Raw genomic sequence first — 18,133 nt, 5'->3', positions numbered from 1 at the left:
TGTATCATCAAACTGACTGCAAGATTCGACTATATCACATGGGACAGGGTTCCCCAAAAGCGCATTTGACTTCTTTTTAGTTAAAGAGTCAATAGGAGTTGGTAAGGAGCCATCCTTTACTTGATCACGTTGGGTGTTTTATTTCATGGTGAAGGCTTTGTGAGCACGGATTATACCATCCAGCAAACCAACAAATATTGCATATATCCTGTGTGCATCTTGGCAATTATTGGATACACCTGGTTTTTGGACTTTAATACTGTTCATCTTGTTCAACTGTTGTTGGTGATTGATGGACTTTACACACATAAATGCACATGTATTTATTTATTTATTCATATATTTTTTCCACATATGTTATTAAGATTTAATTTATATATATATATTGTATGTAGCGCCCCCTACCCCACCTATTTCACATTATCACGGTTCAGATACTGTTATAGGGAGGCTGCTTCCAAGTTGTGATAGAAATGTATTATATTATTTTTTATTCACATAATTTAGGTTTATGTTATCTCAGTGGTAACATTCAAATCTTGCTCTGTGGCGCGAACTTATATCAATTTCAACAGGAACTAGGGATGAGCTTCGAGTTCGAGTCAAACTCATGTTCGACTTGAACATTGCCTGTTCGGCGAACAGTGAACAATTTGGGGTGTTCGCTGCAAATTCGAAAAGCCTCGGAACACCCTGTAAAAGTATATGGGAGAAATCTAAAGTGCTAATATGCTATTGTCCTAAAAAGTTATTGTCCTAAAAAGTGTTTGGGGACCCGGGTCCTGCCCCAGGGGACATGAATCAATGCAATTTTTTTTTTTTTTTTAAATGCAGTTTTTTCGGGAGCAGTGATTTTAATAATGCTTAAAGTGACACTTTTTAGGACAATAACTTACATATTAGCCTTTAAAATTAGCAATTTAGATTTCAAACGTTCGAGTCCCATAGACTTTAACAGGGTTCTAAAGTTCACATAAACTTTTGGTCTGTTCACAGGTTCTGGTGCGAACCGAACGGGGTTTTGTTCGGCTCATCTCTAGCAGGAACCATTCTGAACACTGGTCTCTGCATCTGATTCTAACTATTTCAGGCATGCGTCAAGCGACCCTACACGACAAAAGAAACATTTTCTGCAGCCATGTCACAATTCACAATTCCTCAAACAAGTTATGTTCTTTTTAAGTCGTCTTTGTCCAGGACTCAGAAACTCCCCACCTTTTCTGATGTGCAGGTCTTATAGGACACTGGGTCAGAGGGGAATTAAGAGGAGGTGAAGGCAGGGATGGAGAAATTTGAAGAAGATTTCTCCCCTCCAAATTATACTGGACACTATATTGAAGAGGAAGCTTCACACAACATTCTTGTCAATGTTGAAAAGCTCATTGCCTCTGTTCGCAAAAGCCTTGGTATTGTGCAGGAGGTTGATGACTCTCCTCCATCTCACCACACCCCCTTGAGCAGAAAGAGACCTATAAAAATTTCCAAAGTGTATCCTTTTCATGAAAACATAGAAAGTGCAGTCTATTACAATTTTGTTACCCTTAAGAATTTTTAACATCTTTTTTGCTGAACTGTTGAACAGTGGATGGGCAGGTGTTACATCACACCACTGGTCACACACTATAACACCACTTCCACCTAGAGCACTATCTAGTGGAAAAAATAGAGTTAGGTACCTGGTAACTCTTTTTCTAAGAATTCTTCCAAGGCAGCATCCGAGAGATAGGCTCCTCCTCCCTGAAACAGGAAACACATTAGTCCACCATTATAAATTTCGCAGTCTCACCTGCATGCCTCATGCCGCGTACACACGACCGTTTTTCAGATGACATTTTTAATGGTCTAGAAAAAAAGATTTTTTTTTTAACCCGATTGTTAAACCGGCCTCGCCTACACACGATCGTAAAAAAAAATGCTCTAGCAAAGCGCGGTGAGGTACAACACGTACGACGGCACTATAAAGGGGAAGTTCCATTCGGATGGCGCCACCCTTTGGGCTGCTTTTGCTGATTTCGTGTTAGTAAAAGACAATTTGCGCTTTTCAGTCTGTTACAGCGTGATGAATGTGCTTACTCCATTTTTTACAACGTTAAAAACGACAATGTTAAAGACGTCGTGAAAAATTAGAGAATGTTCTAAATTTTTAATGGCCATTTTTTACATAGTGAAAAATGCTCTGGAGCCCACACATGATCGTTTTTAATGACATTAAAAAAAAAAAATTTTTACAACCCGAAAAACGGTCGTGTGTACGCGGCATGCAATGTATTAAAGTACAGAAGGAAATCTCAGCAAGCTTAAAGCTCCCCCATTGTACCTGGTATTTGTCCTTTAAGGGTGGGAACTAGTGCTGCCCTGGTACGTAACTCTATTTTCTCAAATCGTCTTCCAGGGCAGCATCCGAGAGTATGTATCAAGCAATACTTACTAGGGTGGGGGTAGAGACTGGAGCACCTTGGGACCAAATGCCTGGTCTTGGTCGGACAGCTGGTCTATACGATAGTGCCTTGCTAAGGTACTGAAGCTTGACCACGTCGCTTCCCTGCAGATCTGCTCCGGAGTCGCCCCTGCTTTCTCTGCGACCGAGGTTGCCCAGGCTCTGGTTGTGTGTGCTCTGATCCCGCCTGGAGGAGTGAGGTTTTGTGCCTCATAGGCCATTCTAATGCATCTGCTGATGGTATTCTTGGATGCCTGCTTCCCCTTGTTAACTTCCGCATAGAGGACAGAGAGAGGTCGTTCTTTGCCAAATCTTCATTCTCTCGAGGTATGTAATAAGTGTGTTTCTTACATCGAGTTTGCTGTAATTGATGATGATATTTTGGGTTATATGTAATGTTGAAAAGACCTTGGGTAGGAAGGTCTGGTCTGGTAAGAGAATTATTTTGTCTTAGTGTATTAGGCAGTATGGTTCCATCACGGACAGGGCTTGGATTTCGCTTACTCTTCTGGTGGATACTAGGGCCACAAGAAATGCAGTTTTTAGAGTAAGGTTTTTGTTTGAGCTGTCCTCTATAAGTTCGAATGGAGGGGAGAGGAATCCTCTAAGACGGTGGTCATCAACCCTGTCCTCAGGGCCCACTAACAGGCCAGGTTTGCAAGATAACTGAAATACATCACAGGTGATATCATTTGCTGCTCAGTGATTGCAGTATTCTAGTCTGCATCTATCCAAGGTAATACATAAAATCTGGCCTGTTAGTGTGCCCTGAGGACAGGGTTGATGACCACTGCTCTAAGACATGTCTCAAGTTGGAGTTATATTAATTTTAGCCAGTCTAGCTCTTTTAAGTGACATTGGGAATCGCTTTATCAGGGGAAACTCTGCGAGTCTGTAGTCCATGAACGAGGAGAGTGCTGCCACTTGTACCTTCAGCGTGGCTTGGGAGATATTTTTGTCTGCTTCATCTTGCAGAAAATCCAGAATTGTTGGGATTATTCGTCTGCTGCGGATCAGTTTGTTTTTGTTACAGACAAACTTTTTCCTCACTTTCTCATAGATTGCCCTGGTCACGGGCTTCCTACTGTCTAGAATGGTATTGATCACCTTGTCTTACAGTCCTTTGTTCTGAAGTCTTCCCCTTTCAGTAACCAAGCCGAAAGCTTCAGGATTCTGTGGTTTGGGTGGTTGACTGGGCCCTGTGATAAGAGATCTGGCCGGTCCGTCAGTGTCAGTTGAGGTTGGATGCTGAGGTTTTTCAAGTGGCTGAACCATGCTCTTTGGGGCCAGTGCGGTGCTACTAGTATCACCGTTGCTCTCCATGCCTTTATTTTTTGAATCACTCTGGGTATTATGGCAGTAGGAGGGAATGCATAACACAGTTGCCATCTCCAGCTCTGACTGAAGGCATCTACTCCACTGTTGTCATCAAGTAAAATTTAGTGAGAAGAACGTTGGGGATTTTGTGTTTGCTTTGGAGGCGAACAGATCTACCTCGGGCATCCCCCACGTTTGAGTGATTTGTTCGAAGGTCGTTTGGTTTAGTGACCACTTATGGTCTTCCGGCTCAGGGAATCTGCCAGAGTATTGTCTGTTCCTTTCAGGTGGATGGCTGATATTGACCTTATGTTTGATTCCGCGTATAGCAGGATTGTTTCCGTCAGCCTCATCAAGCTTTGGGACTTTGTCCTTCCTTGCCTGTTTAGGTATGCCACGTGGTGTTGTCCGATAGTATTTTTACATCTCTCCCCTGTATTGCTGGTTTGAACGCTTTCAATGCTTCACCCGCAGCTTTTAGCTCCCTCATATTTAAGGAGGCTTGGGCCCATCTGGAACTCCATTTCCCCTGTGTGCAGAGGCCCTCCATGTGTGCCCCCCAGCCTAGAGGGCTGGCATCGGTGGTGATCCTAAATGGGTTGGATTGAGCCCATTTGCATCCTTCGATGTATCGAAGTGAGTTGGGCCACCATTGGAGTGTTTGTTTGACTGTGGTCGGAACCGGAATGGGATGAGTGGTTGCCATCCCACTGGGACAGAATGTAATTCTGTAGGGGTCTCGTGTGAATATGTGCCCAGGTGACGGCTGGGATTGAAGATGTCATCAGCCCTAGCACTGTCGTTCCCTGTCTGATTGTAATGGCGTTGGTCCATCTTAGGCCCCGTACACACGGTCGGACAAAACCGATGAGAATGGACCAAGGTTCAGTTTCATCGGTTCAAACCGACCGTGTGTATAGCCGATCGGTCTGTTTTCCTTCAGTCCAAAATTTTAAAACATGCTTCAAAACCGAACCGATGGACCGCTGCCCCAAATATACCACTCTTTGACTTGGGGTCATCTGTGATTTCTCTGCATTCACTATCCACCCCAGGTTTTGCAGATGGGACATGCTTGTGCACAGGTTGTTTTCTAGGGTTTCCACTGAATCTGCAAAGAATAGTAGATTGTCTAGGTATGGTATTATGCCAATGCCTTGTTGTCTTGGACCCTTTAGCGCTCCTGTCATTATCTTTAAGGAAGATTCTGGGTGCTGAGGAGATGCCAAAAGGGAGAGCTGTATATTGCAGGTGCAGAGTGGTTGCTGGCCCTTGTACAGCGAACCTCAGGAATTTTTGATGATCCTCCTTTATGGGGACATGTAGGTAGGCATCCTGTAGGTCTATGGTTGCCCTAAATGTCTCCTGTGTTAGGATGTTTCTGATCGAGTAAAAAGACTCCATTCAGATTTTTTTGTATTTTATTCATCTGTTGAGTGGCTTGAGGTTCAGTGTGAACCTCAGCTTGCCTGACGTTTTTTTCTTTGCAAATATATGGGAATAGAACCCCCTTTGTTCCTCTTCTTGAGGTATCTGGTATCTGGAACTAGCTACTTGGTTGGGGGGCGAGTGGCAAATTCTATCGCATAGCCATCTGTTGCTACCATCCATTGGTGGGAAAAAGCTGTGAGTCTGCACCCTACCTGATGACAGTCATTGTTTTTTGTTCTTTGGGTTAGGAGGCTTGAGGATGAATTCACCCTTGCCTTTTTTGTTTTGTTGTCCCCAGTGCTTCTTTGCTCCCAACTTGTTAAATTTCTTGAATTGCTGAAAGGGCGTCTTACCTTGTTTATTTTTGGTCTGGGGAAAACCCTTGTTCTTTGCTGCAGTCCTGTCTAGCACCGTTTCTAGTTCAGGCCCGAACACTAGGTCTCCAGTGAATGGAATTCCGCACAGCCTGTTTTTTGAAGAGATGTCACCTCCACAAGGTTTCAGCCACAGGGCTCTTTGGGCTGAGGTGAGTAGCGCTGTAGCCCTTGAAGATATTCTGATGGTTTCAGCTGAAGCATCTGCTAGAAAAGCTGCCGCTCTCCTCAGTGTGGGGATGGTTTTTATTAATTCTTCTCTAGGTGTGTCACTTTCCAGTAGTTCTTAAAGCTGGGTTAACCAGATTAGCAAGGTACGGGCTGTGCAGGTGGAAGCTATTGCCGGATTCAGATTCGCAGCCCCTGCTTCCCAGGGCCTCTATTTTCTTGTCCATGGGATCATTTAAGGTATCCGCGTTGTCGAAGGCTAAGTCAGATTTATCTGTGACTTTTGCCAGAGAGGCATCCACTTTGGGGCATTTAGCCCAGGTTTTGGTGTCTGTCTCTGCAAACGGATATCTGCGCTTGACTGCAGCTGGTATGAGGAGTTTTCTCTCTGGGTCTTCCGCTTTTTTGACAATATCTGAAAGAGTTTGGTGTACAGGGAATGTTCTAAGTTTCCAGGGTTGTAGTTCTTTGTACATGTTGCCATGTAATGTGAGCTCTATGGCCTTTTGCTCTTTAATACCTAGCGTGTCTACTATAGCTTTGAGAAGGTTATCCGTGTCTTCTGAGAGAAATAAGTTGCCCTCAGAACCTGGATCTTCCTCCTCAGAGTCTGAGCAAAGTTCATCCTCTGATTCGGATTGCTCGGATTCATCCGAATCCTCCTCCTGTTGTTCTGCCTGTTCCCTGTTACATGAAGGGATGCATGTCCTGCTGGTAGATGGAGTACAGATCTGACTAGTATTTGTTGGTGCCTCTAACTTCTCAATAGCTGAGCGTAGCGGTGCCATGGTGTTCTATATCTCTTTCTTAAAAGAGCTGAGCAGTTCTTGCAGATAACCTTGCGATTCTTTCGCCACCATTTTGTCTACGTATTTTTGGCAAAGAGGTTTTTTCCATTCAGGTGAAAATCGGTGGCTGCATGAAGCACATGTTTTGTTGCTTTTCGTTTTCCTTTCCTCTGGGGTCCTTGCCTGAAATCAAGCACAAAAAGGGTCCCCGTGAGGAAGGGTGGTTAAAGACTGCCTGTATGTGGGCAGTTTTTACAGTGAGGTTAAGACAGAGGTGACTCTGGAGTATTCTGGCTTACCTTGGAGCTATCCTGGCTTGCAGGATCTACAGGGAAGGGTAGAGACGCGTCAGACATGGTCAGCCACCAGGATCCTCTGCGTAGAGGAGCCTTTATAACTGCTTTCTGCTTAAGCTCCGGCCCCGCCCCAGCTGACCCCATGCACGTTGGTGGACATACCTGCACATGCCATGGTTGCTGATGTCCTCCTTCCTGACCTTTCATTAGGGAGTCCAGGAGTTAAGTCACTGGAAGTGTACGCTCTCTTTTTTTTTTTTTTTCATTGTTCGCCTGCTTCACCAAACTAGTAGTTTGGGAGGGAAGCATGGAATCCCTATGGGTATATATTACTTTAATCAATAAAAAATGAATATGGTATTGATTTTTTTTAAAACTGTCAATGTGCAAACTATCAATTTTCTAGATTTGAATATATTTGTGAAAGAGGGGAATGTGTATGTCAAGTATCATAACCTTCATGAACACTTTTGGAATGCCTACAATTGGGATCCAGCCAAACTGATGTATTGTGTAATCGATAGTGTCTGAACACTGAAGAGCATCTAATAAAACCAGAGAAATTTCCAGAAATGAAACATACTGGATTTATGAATTGAATTGTTTAGGCCAAAATGCACTGAATATGGAATTTAATCGAATCTGTTTCAAAGTGGATTATAAATTAAATTGGTGGAATATATATATGTTTTTTTTATATTTGTTTTATTCATTAATTTGCTATGTATCACACATTTAGAGATAATACATAAGGACTGCAGTTTAATTCTTGACCACAAGATGGGGCTTGAATAGATCAGTCTCATGAAGTAGAGGAAGTCCAGTAGTAGAAATGGCACTGTTAAAGTGGAATTAAAGGCCCAGATTCTCAAAGGGCTTACGACGGCGCAACGCAATGTACGCCGTCGTAAATCCTAATCTGGGCCATTGTATCTATGCGACTGATTCTTAGAATCAGTTACGCATAGATATCCATTAGATCCGACAGGCGTAAGGCTCTTACGCTGTCGGATCTTAAATGCATTTTTTTTTTCGCCGCTAGGTGTCGCCTCCGTTGTTTTCCCCGTCGAGTATGGAAATTAGCTAGATACGCAAATTCCCGAACGTACGCGCGGTCGATGCAGTGAAGTTACGACGTTTACATTAGGTTTGCGCGGCGTAAAGTTGCCCCTGCTATATGAGGGGCAACCAATGTTAAGTATGGCCGTCGTTCCCGCGTCGAAATTGAAAAATTTACGTTGTTTGCGTAAGTCGTCCCGTGAATAGGGCTGGACGCCATTTACGTTCACGTCAAAACCATTGACGTCCTTGCGACGTCATTTGGAGCAATGCACCCTGGGATATTTTCTGGATGGCGCATGCGCAGTACGTTCGGCGCGGGAACGCGCTTAATTTAAATGCTCCACGCCCCCTACCCGGCTAATTTGAATTACGCGGGCTTGCGCCGGGTGATTTACGCTACGCCGCCACAACTTTACAGGCAAGTACTTTGTGAATAAAGCACTTGCCTGTAAAACTTGCGGCGGCGTAACATAAATGACACACGTTACGCCGCCGCACAGATACGCCGGATATACGAGAATCTGACCCATAGTGTCTATACTTACCCTTCCAACAGTCCTTTGTTGGTGCCGGCATGTTCTGTACTTTGTGCCTCTTTATTGGCCAGCTGGTGATGATGTCACTCCTGCACATGCACAGGAAACTGTCATCTTGGCACTTGGAGACAGGCCCAGCTCTGTAAGCTGAGCAAGCACATCTTCTTCTCATCTCCTGAGAGATGTTCCCACAAAAAAACTGAAAACTGTTTGGATGCAGTCACTTTTTGGTTCATAAGTTTCCACCCAGTCCCTTTGATTTTAAAGCCGGCTTTTGTTGAGCTGGGTGGTGCAAACCCATAGCTACAATTTCTGCTGATTCAGCAGGAACCATGTATGGCCAGTTTGCTAACAAATACACAATGCATTTTTACTAATAAACAATACCCCCTTAGCTTTCTTTCTGTCCTTAATATAATAAATCCTTTTGTACAAACAGTATTTTAAAGTTAAATTTTACAATAGGTTATTGATATGCCTCTATAACCGCACCCATTTTAAATTAATGTACCATCCCTAATAAACCTGTTTACATTGGCTTACTGGACAGCACAACAAAAAAGGTGTCCATGGAAAAAAAAAAATCTTGATAACTATAAAGAACTGGCATTTCTGCACACAACAGGTTTCCCACTAACTGTTTCAACAGTCAGCCGATTCCCCCCATCTCAATTAAAAAAAATAATCACAATCACACATGCCACATGCACAAGCTCAGCCATTCAGGAAATGTCATATAAGTTCTTGGTAAGATGGTACCGCACCCGGTGCGATTAGCTCAAATATACCCAACAAGAGATGATCGATGTTGGAGGGGGTGTGGGGAGCAGGGAACATACCTCCACATCTGGTGGGCATGTCCAGGGATAAGGGTCTTTTGGGAGGAAGTGGCGCCATGGATCAGGAAGATGTCTGAGGAAACAATGGAGTTTACACCGTTACAGTTCCTGTTCCATGGAACCACAAGAGCTGTGAAAACATATAAAAACAGCATTGTACCACATTTATTAAATGCGGCCAAAAGATTAATTCCAAGGTATTGGAAACAAGCAACATGCCCCACCCTTCAAGAATGGAAACAGGAAGTAGTTATAATAATGGGAGCAGAAAAATGGATACATGACATCAGGCATAAACAGGAGAAATTTAAAAGAATCTGGGAAATCTGGGAAAATCATAACCAAGAAATAGATGGATAAAATCAAAAGGCTTATGAAGCTCGGAAAAAAAATAAAAAAAAGATAAAAGGAGATTGGAACTATAAAAAAAGAAAGATGGGGAACAATCCACAGCTTTTATTTTTAATGTGTATGTTTTTATGTATGTCTTGTTAATATGTTGAAGCAGAGAATGTGACACTAGAAGAACATGGGAAGGTTTCTAACGATTCTCCTCACCTATCCTGTGGGGGGGGGGGGGGGGTATGCATGGGTGTTTTTTCCTTTTTGGTTGGGATCCAAAAACACATATCATTTAGAAGGTAATATTACAATTATAAATAAGAATACACATATAAATATAACATCTTAAACACAACTTTTTTTTTTTTTTTTTCTGGGTGTTTACCCCTCAATCACAGATAAATAAATATAAGAAGGCACAGAGGAAACATAATAAATATCACAAGTATATAACACTAGGAATACACATATATTAATACATTATTTATAGTCACAAACGCCTTTTTGCGTTCTCCCTCCCATCCCCTTTTTTTTGGGGGGGGGTCGGAAACCACCATATAGTAAAGGAAGGTAGTATCGAACTGCCTTTTAAGTATCAAGACATGTTAAATGTTAAATGCTATATGTAAAAAAAAATGTAATAAAGGAGAGATTAAACAAAAAAAAAACTGTTTCAACTTGATATCTAGCCTGGTATTCACTGCACCCCCTGTCTTTTCTCCCCTTTTCCTTTATTCACTAAACTTTTCTGTTTATATTCTACCTGTTTTGCCTTAAAGTGATTGTTAATGTTCGTTTTTTTTTTGTTTTGTTTTTTTAATAACAAACATGTGCACAGAGCAGTCCCAATCTTCCTTCTGGGGTGCCACAGTGGCACTCCTGCCCCCTGCTCTCTTGTCACTGGAACGATTTGGTTCAGGTAAAAAAATAGGGGGGACTCTGGAGGGCAGTTGCAGCAGAAAGATTTTCACCTTAATGCATAGAATGCATTAAGGTGAAAAACTTAAACATTTTACAACCCCTTTAACTTTATTTACTTCCCTGACATTTTTTGTTAAGGTCTCCTCTAGCTCCCCAACTGGTCCAGCCGGACTCCTGAAAACCATAAGTAACATAGGCATAGGCCATTGTAAACATCCAATACACAAGTAAAATGCGCAAGAGCCCAATAGCGACTAGTATCTTGCTGGTATGTAAAGGAAATAAATAGCAGTGGTAATGATTGATGCACAGGGGGATGTACAATCAGTAGGGGAAGAGTCCAAGCTCAGGGGATATATGAGGTAGAGTCCAAAGACAATGAAGGGAAACATGTTGCAGTGGTCACGTGTACATTCTTAGGGCTGCCATCATAGGGGAAACAGAAACCATGTTCCAATACTGTAGACAAAGAGCAGCGCCTCTGAGTGCAGACGTTTAAAAAAATGTAATAGACAAGTTTAGTACAGGCAACTCACATTTAGCGAGGTAAAAGTAGGCATAGTACGAATTCCATGGGTAAGAGAAGAGATCCTCAGGTCAGTCAGTCTGTTCCTTTTCCTGCTGGGGCGCTGTGCTGCTAGAAGTCGTCATGCACTGCTGATAGGTGGTAGAAAGCCGGCTGGGGTAGGGGGAGCTGGGGGCCGGAAAGAAGATAGAAAAGGTGCCTCTTCCCTTGCTCATTGTAAACATCCTACTATGGATTCTGAAGCCTAAATTAAAAACAATGCTTATTAAAAATTAATTAGTGTTTCCAATATCACCCAAATGGCTTATATAAATTGAAAAAAAACTAGAAGACAAACAAAAAAAAGAAAATAGTATAAAAGACGATATTACGTGATGCCGTCATTATGGATACACTACAATGAAGAAAAACTGGTAGCGCTATCTAGTGGTTGGAAACAATTATTACACAATAACAAAATAATAAACAACATCCTATGTGCTTACAATTTTACATTGAGACTACAATAATGCACAGTACTCTAGGACTTGAATTCATACTCCACATTATATACAGGCTGGTTTTAAATAAACATTAACAGGCCCTATACTCAGCATTTTATTATTAAAAATATATTTAAAAAGCATTGTGATGTCCTTAATGATAGAGCGTTGGGTACATTATTGCCAGAGGTTCCAGCTGTCACCTTTACGGCGTCCCTCCTTTGAGGTTACAGATTGCCCCCAATATAATTGATACCCCTAAAAAACGCAGTTTTGTTTTACCAGATGAAGGAATTCTATCCCTTTAGAAAGTGCATGGTCTGCCAGACCAGTTGTCTTAGGCCTCGTACACACGACCGAACATGTCTGCTGAAACTGGTCCGCTGACCAGTTTCAGCAGACATGTTCGGTCGTGTGTACGGCCGACCGGACAGGTTTCCAGCGGACATTTGTCCAGCCGACCGTTTTCCGGCGGACAAATGTTTCTTAGCATGCTAAGAAACATGTCCGCTGGAAGCCTGTCCGTCGGACATGTTCGGTCGTCTGTACAGACTCACCGTACATGTCCGATCGGCCGCCATCACTCGCATGCGTCGAATCACTTTGACGCATGCGTGGAAGCTTTGAACTTCCAGGGCCGCGCACGTCGCCGCGTCATCGTCGCGGCGACGGCACGGCCACGTCACTGCGGATCATGTACGCGCGGATTTCTGTCTGATGGTGTGTACAACCATCAGACAGAAATCTCCGAGGGGACATGTCCGCTGAAAACTGTCCGGTGGACCGTTTTCAGCAGACTGTCCCCTCGTCTGTACGAGGCCTAAGGGATAGAAAATACACATCCTTTCAGTCTAATACCACATCCAAGTTATATGAGATAATTTTCTAACTTGTTCATCTAAAAATATTGTATACTTTATTACTTACCCATGTGGGCTTTAATATGTTGGCCATACTATACGTACGTTACAGGTAAGGATGAAAGAACATATCGCCAACATTCAAAAGGGTTTCCCAACCACAGTCTTTTTAAATTTTGATTTGCATCATGGTAGAAATCCAAAAGGAACTTCTTTTATGGCCACAGATCATTATGGCCCAGATTCTCGTATCTGAGCGTAAAACTGCGGCGGCGTAATGTATGTCATTTACGTAAAGCCGCAAGTTTTACAGGCAAGTGCTTTATCCACAAAGAAATTGCCTGTAAAGTTGCGGCGGCATAGCGTAAATCCCCCGGCGCAAGCCCGCCTAATTCAAATGAGTCAGGTAGGGGGCGTGGATCATTTAAATTAGGTGCGTTCCTGCGCCGAACGAACTGCGCATGCGCCGTCCCTAAAATTTCCCGACGTGCATTGCGCTAAATGACGTCGCAAGGACGTCATTGGTTTCGATGTGAACGTAAATGGCGTCCAGCCCCATTCACGGACGACTTACGCAAACTATGTACATTTTTAAATTTTGACGCGGGAACGACGGCCATACTTAACATTGGTTGCCCCTCATATAGCAGGGGCAACTTTACGCATTGCAAATCTAACGTAAACGTCGTAACTTCACTGCGTCGACCGCGCGTACGTTAGGGAATTCGCGTATTTTGCTAATTTGCATACTCGACCGGGAAAACGACGGAGGCGACACCTAGCGGCGAAAAAAAAAATTGCATTTAAGATCCGACATCGTAAGAGCCTTACGCCTGTCGGATCTAATGGTTATCTATGCGTAACTGATTCTAAGAATCAGTCGCATAGATACGACGGCCCAGATTAGGATTTACGACGGTAAGCCCTTTTAGAATCTGGGCCTATAATCCTCACTGGAGAGACAGTCATATCAAGAGGTAAATCTCCAAGCTGAAACCAATTAAATCTACTGGTTAAGATCTTGTAGGCCTCATGGTTTAAACATCGAGTGGGATGTAAACACCTTCATAATAATAGCTTATACTCCTGCTTTGTATAATAGGGGCTAGATTCACAAAGCCTTTACGTTGGCGTATCTATTGATAAGCCGCGTAAGTTGAAAGATGCGCTGTCGTATCTATGCTTGCTATTCAGGGAGCTAGATACGCCTGAATTTCGGCTTCCTCCGACCGACGTAAGTCTTAGTACGCCGTCGTATCTAGGTTGCATATTTACGCTGGCCGCTAGGGGCGCTTCCATAGATTTACGCTTAGAATATGTAAATGACCTAGATACGCCGATTCACGAACGTACTTGCGCCCGCTATGCCGTTTACGTAAGTTTTACGTCCGGCGTAAAGTTATCCCTGCTATATGAGACTCTGCCAATGTTAAGGTATGGACGTCGGAACAGCCGTCGAATTTTACGTTGTTTACGTAAGTGGTACGAGAATGGGGCTGTGCGTAGGTTACGTTCACGGCGAAAGCATTGAGCCGACGTTTCTTAGGGAGTATTTGCGACGTGATTCTGAGCATGCGCGCGCATGCGCCGTAAGAACGGGAATTCATTTACATGGGGTCACGGCTAATTTAAATGAGGCACGCCCCCTACCTGCCTATTTTGAATTAGGTGGCCTTGCGCCGGCCTATTTACACTACGCCGGTGCAACGTACGGCGCGGGATCTTTGAGAATAAAGTTCTGGGCTCACTGTTTTACGTCGGCGTAGTGCATATGAGATGCGCTACGCCAGCCAAAAGGTACGCCGCTGTACCTGAACCTAGCCCTATGTATATAGAGCCTTATGTTTATTTAAAACCAGCCTGTATATAATGTGGGGTATTGATTCCAGTCCTAGAGTACTGTGCATTATGAAAGTCTCAATGTAAAATTGGAAGCACATATTTATTATTTTGTTATTGTGTAAAAAGTGTTTCCAACCACTAGCTTCACTACAATGAAGAAAAACGATGAGATGATATGATATTGATGCTAGCGCCATCTATAATGACAGCGTCACATATTATCGTCTTTTAAACAGATTTTTTATTTTTTGTTTGTTTTCTATTTTTTGCAATTTATATAAGCCATTTGGGTGATATTGGTAACACCCAGTGCTTTAAGTGGGCCGGAACGCGGCGGTACTCAGTACCGCCACTTCCAAAAATGGCCCTGGAGAGTACCAGCACCTCTCCGTGCGCCCAGTACATGGGTTTCCGGTACCGGAACGCAGCGGAGAGCTAGCTACAGCATTGTAGTGGCTGGCCGGCGCTGGGCGAATTACATCGCGCACCGTCTCTCTCCTCCATAATGTCATTGGCTGGGCCGGCCATCAGCTAGTGGAGGGGGGCGGGCCGCGTGCAGAGTACGGCTTGAGCCGTACGTGCAGGCGCAGGCAGGAAGTTGACCTCACGTTAGGCGACATCAACTCCTTTCCGCGCGCCTGTGAGGAGCGATCAGTGCGGCGTGGTGAATGTGAGCGGGTGACTGGCCCTCCTAGGAGTCAGGACGGTGCAGCAAAGTGAAAAACACCGGACTTTGCTTTGGATCTGAACTTCTGAAGTACAGAGTACTGGTGAGTGTTTTATTGCTACCCATGGCTGCTCACAGACTGATATGTATACACTTCTCCTATCAATTTATCATTGTTCGTTTCAGACAGCCATGCAGACTTGCCCTGTTATTTTCCTTTTATGTTTATTTTAAACCTTCTTGAAAAGTAGGAAGATGTTCATTGTATGATTATTGTTGCAAGCTTGCACATGGACTGCTCAGAGTGACTGGTGAATAACATCCATTATTCTATCTATTTTCTGTGGTGTCTGTCCCTTGTCATGCTTTGTGCCCATTTTATCTTCTCTTTTTTTAGTTTCTGACATCAGCTGGTTTATGTAATTTTAGCAGCAAAATCAAATGTTAGGTTTCGTCTAAGAGAGGGTTTGTAAAATATATATTTTCATGTTCAGTATTGGGGGGGGGGGGGGCACCGGCGCCTAATAGAGTACCGGCACCTCTTTTGGCCCACTTAAAGCACTGGTAACACCAGACCATTTTTAATGAGCATTGGCCCAGATTCTCGAAGGCGTTACGACGGCGCAACACCATTAGCGCCGTCGTAACTCCTCATCTGGCCCCGGGTATCTATGTGACTGATTCTTAGAATCAGTTGCGCATAGGTACCCATTAGATCTGACAAGCGTAAGGCTGTTACGCTGTCAGATCTTAAAAGTAATTTTTTTTCCCGCCGCTAGGTGTCGCATCGTCGCTTTTCCCCGTCGTCTATGCAAATGAGGTAAGTACGGCGATTCCCGAACATACGCGAGGTCGACGTAGCGAATTAACGTTGTTTGCGTAGCGTACCCGACGCGTAAGGTTGCCCCTGCTATTAGCAGGGGCAACCAATGTTAACTATGGCTGTCGTTCCCGCGTCGAATTGAATCAAAATTACGTCGTTTGCGTAAGACGTCCGTGAATGGCGCTGGACGCCATTTACGTATACATCTAGGCAAATGACGTCGGGGCGACGTCATTTAGCGCAATGCACGTCGGGTAATTTACCCGACGGAGCATGCGCAGTACGCTCGGCGCGGGAGCGCGCCTAATTTAAATGGTGCCCGCCCCATTTGAATTGGGCGGGCTTGCGCCGAGCAATCTAACGATACACCGCCGCAAGTTTACAGGTAAGTGTTCTGAGAATCAGGATTTAAACCTGTAGACCTGCGGCGGTGTAACGTAGAGCTCATACATTACGCTGCCCAGGAGCAGCGCGAATGTATGAGAATCTGGGCCATTGTTTTTAATTTAGGCTTCAGAATCCATAGTAGGATGTTTACAATGGCCTGTCCCTACGTTACTTCTGGTCCGGCTGCTTCCTACCTTTGCAACGCAGCTGCATCACTTCCGGTTCCTGGGTGTTTGATCACTTCTTCATCTTTAGAAAGTGCAAATTGTGTTACAAATCTTTCTTCCTTTTTCAGCAGTGGGTGTGGTGCTTACACTATGTGAGAGCTGATTAGAGCAAAGGCACACACCCCCACTGAACATAGCAGAGGAACGAAAAAAAATTGCAGAGCTGTTCTGTGAATAGACAAGCTCTTTGCTCATCTCCCTCTAAGCTTCCTCCCCAACACAAATTTTCAGCTGCTTTTATCTCATGTGTCGGAGAACTTGTCAGAAGTTAGCATGCTAATAACAGGGGAACGGAGCAGCAGAAAGACACAGGACTTAGAGCTTTGGAGAGAGAAAAGCAAACACTACAGATATAAAGTGTCTCACAAGAGTACGTACACCCCTCACATTTTTGTAAATATTTTACTATATCTTTATCTTATTATATCTTTTCATGTGACAACACTGAGGAAATTACACTTTGCTACAATGTAAAGTAGTGAGTGTACAGCTTTTATATGTCAGAAACCATGAATCAGACCGAGACAGAAGTACAGTTTAATCACACTTGTTTAATAATAATAATAATAAAAAGGTAAACAGAGTAAGCGTAGTCAAAACATAGCCAGAGTTCAGTAACCGGATCGGGTAGTCCGCCAAGCCAATATCAGAGAGCCAGAGATAAACGTAGTAGTCCAACAAGCAGGATCAGTAGCCAGAAGGAACGGCAGCCGAGCAAGTCCACAACAGGAACACAGGAGAAAGTCTCTGTGACGTTGACAAAGGCGAAGGCAGAGATGAAGTGAGCTCGAAGGCTTTAAGTAGGCAGGGCTGACAAGCAGATCATCAACAGGTGAGTCACTCTGGACAGAAAGGAGCTGGCAATTAGCCAAAAGCTGAGCGGACAGCTCAGAGAAGGAAGGGCTGAGCCCAGCCTTGACAGTATAACAGGGAAAATGTGCTGTCCCCTCAAAATAATTCAACACACAGCCATTAAAGTCTAAACTGCTGGCAACAAAAGCAAATACACACCTAAGTGAAAATGTCTAAATTGGTTCTGTTTGATCTCTTGTTCTAATGTTGCACATCTTTGTGGCCCAGTTTTATACTATGCTATACTCGTTGTGTTTCATTTATACATTCATATTTCACTTATGTAATGTTACGACTGTATTTTGAAAATCCTTCAATAAAAATATTTTGAAAAAAAAATGTCTAAATTGGGCCCAATTAGCCATTTTCCCTCCCCAGTGTCATGTGACTTGTTAGTGGTACAAGGTCTCAGGTGTAAATGGGGGGCAGGTGTGTTAAATTTGGTCTTATCGCTCTCACTCTCTCATACTGGTCACTGGAAGTTCAACCTGACACCTCATGGCAAGAACTCTCTGAGGATCTGAAAAAAAAAAAGAATTGTTGCTCTACATTAAGATGGCCTAGGCTATAAGAAGATTGCCAAGACCCTGAAACTGGGCTACAGCACGGTGGCCAATACCATACAGCGGTTTAACAGGACAGGTTCCACTCAGAACAGGCCTCGCCATGGTCGACCAAAAAAGTTGAGTGCATGTGCTCAGTGTCATATCCAGAGTTTGTCTTTGGGAAATGAGTACTGCCAGCATTGCTGCAGAGGTTAAAAGGGTGGGTGTCAGCCTGTCAGTGGTTAGACCATATGCTGTACACTGCATCAAATTGGTCTACATGGCTTTCATTCCAGAAGGAAGCCTCTTCTAAAGATTATGCACCAAAAAGCCCCACAAACAGTTTTCTGAAGACAAGTAGACCAATGACATGGATTACTGGAACCATGTCCTGTGGTCTGATGAGACCAA

This window comes from Rana temporaria, chromosome 4 (genome assembly GCF_905171775.1).
Source record: "Rana temporaria chromosome 4, aRanTem1.1, whole genome shotgun sequence".
NCBI classification, from domain to species: Eukaryota; Metazoa; Chordata; class Amphibia; order Anura; family Ranidae; genus Rana; species Rana temporaria.
This window is presented reverse-complemented; position numbering follows the sequence as displayed.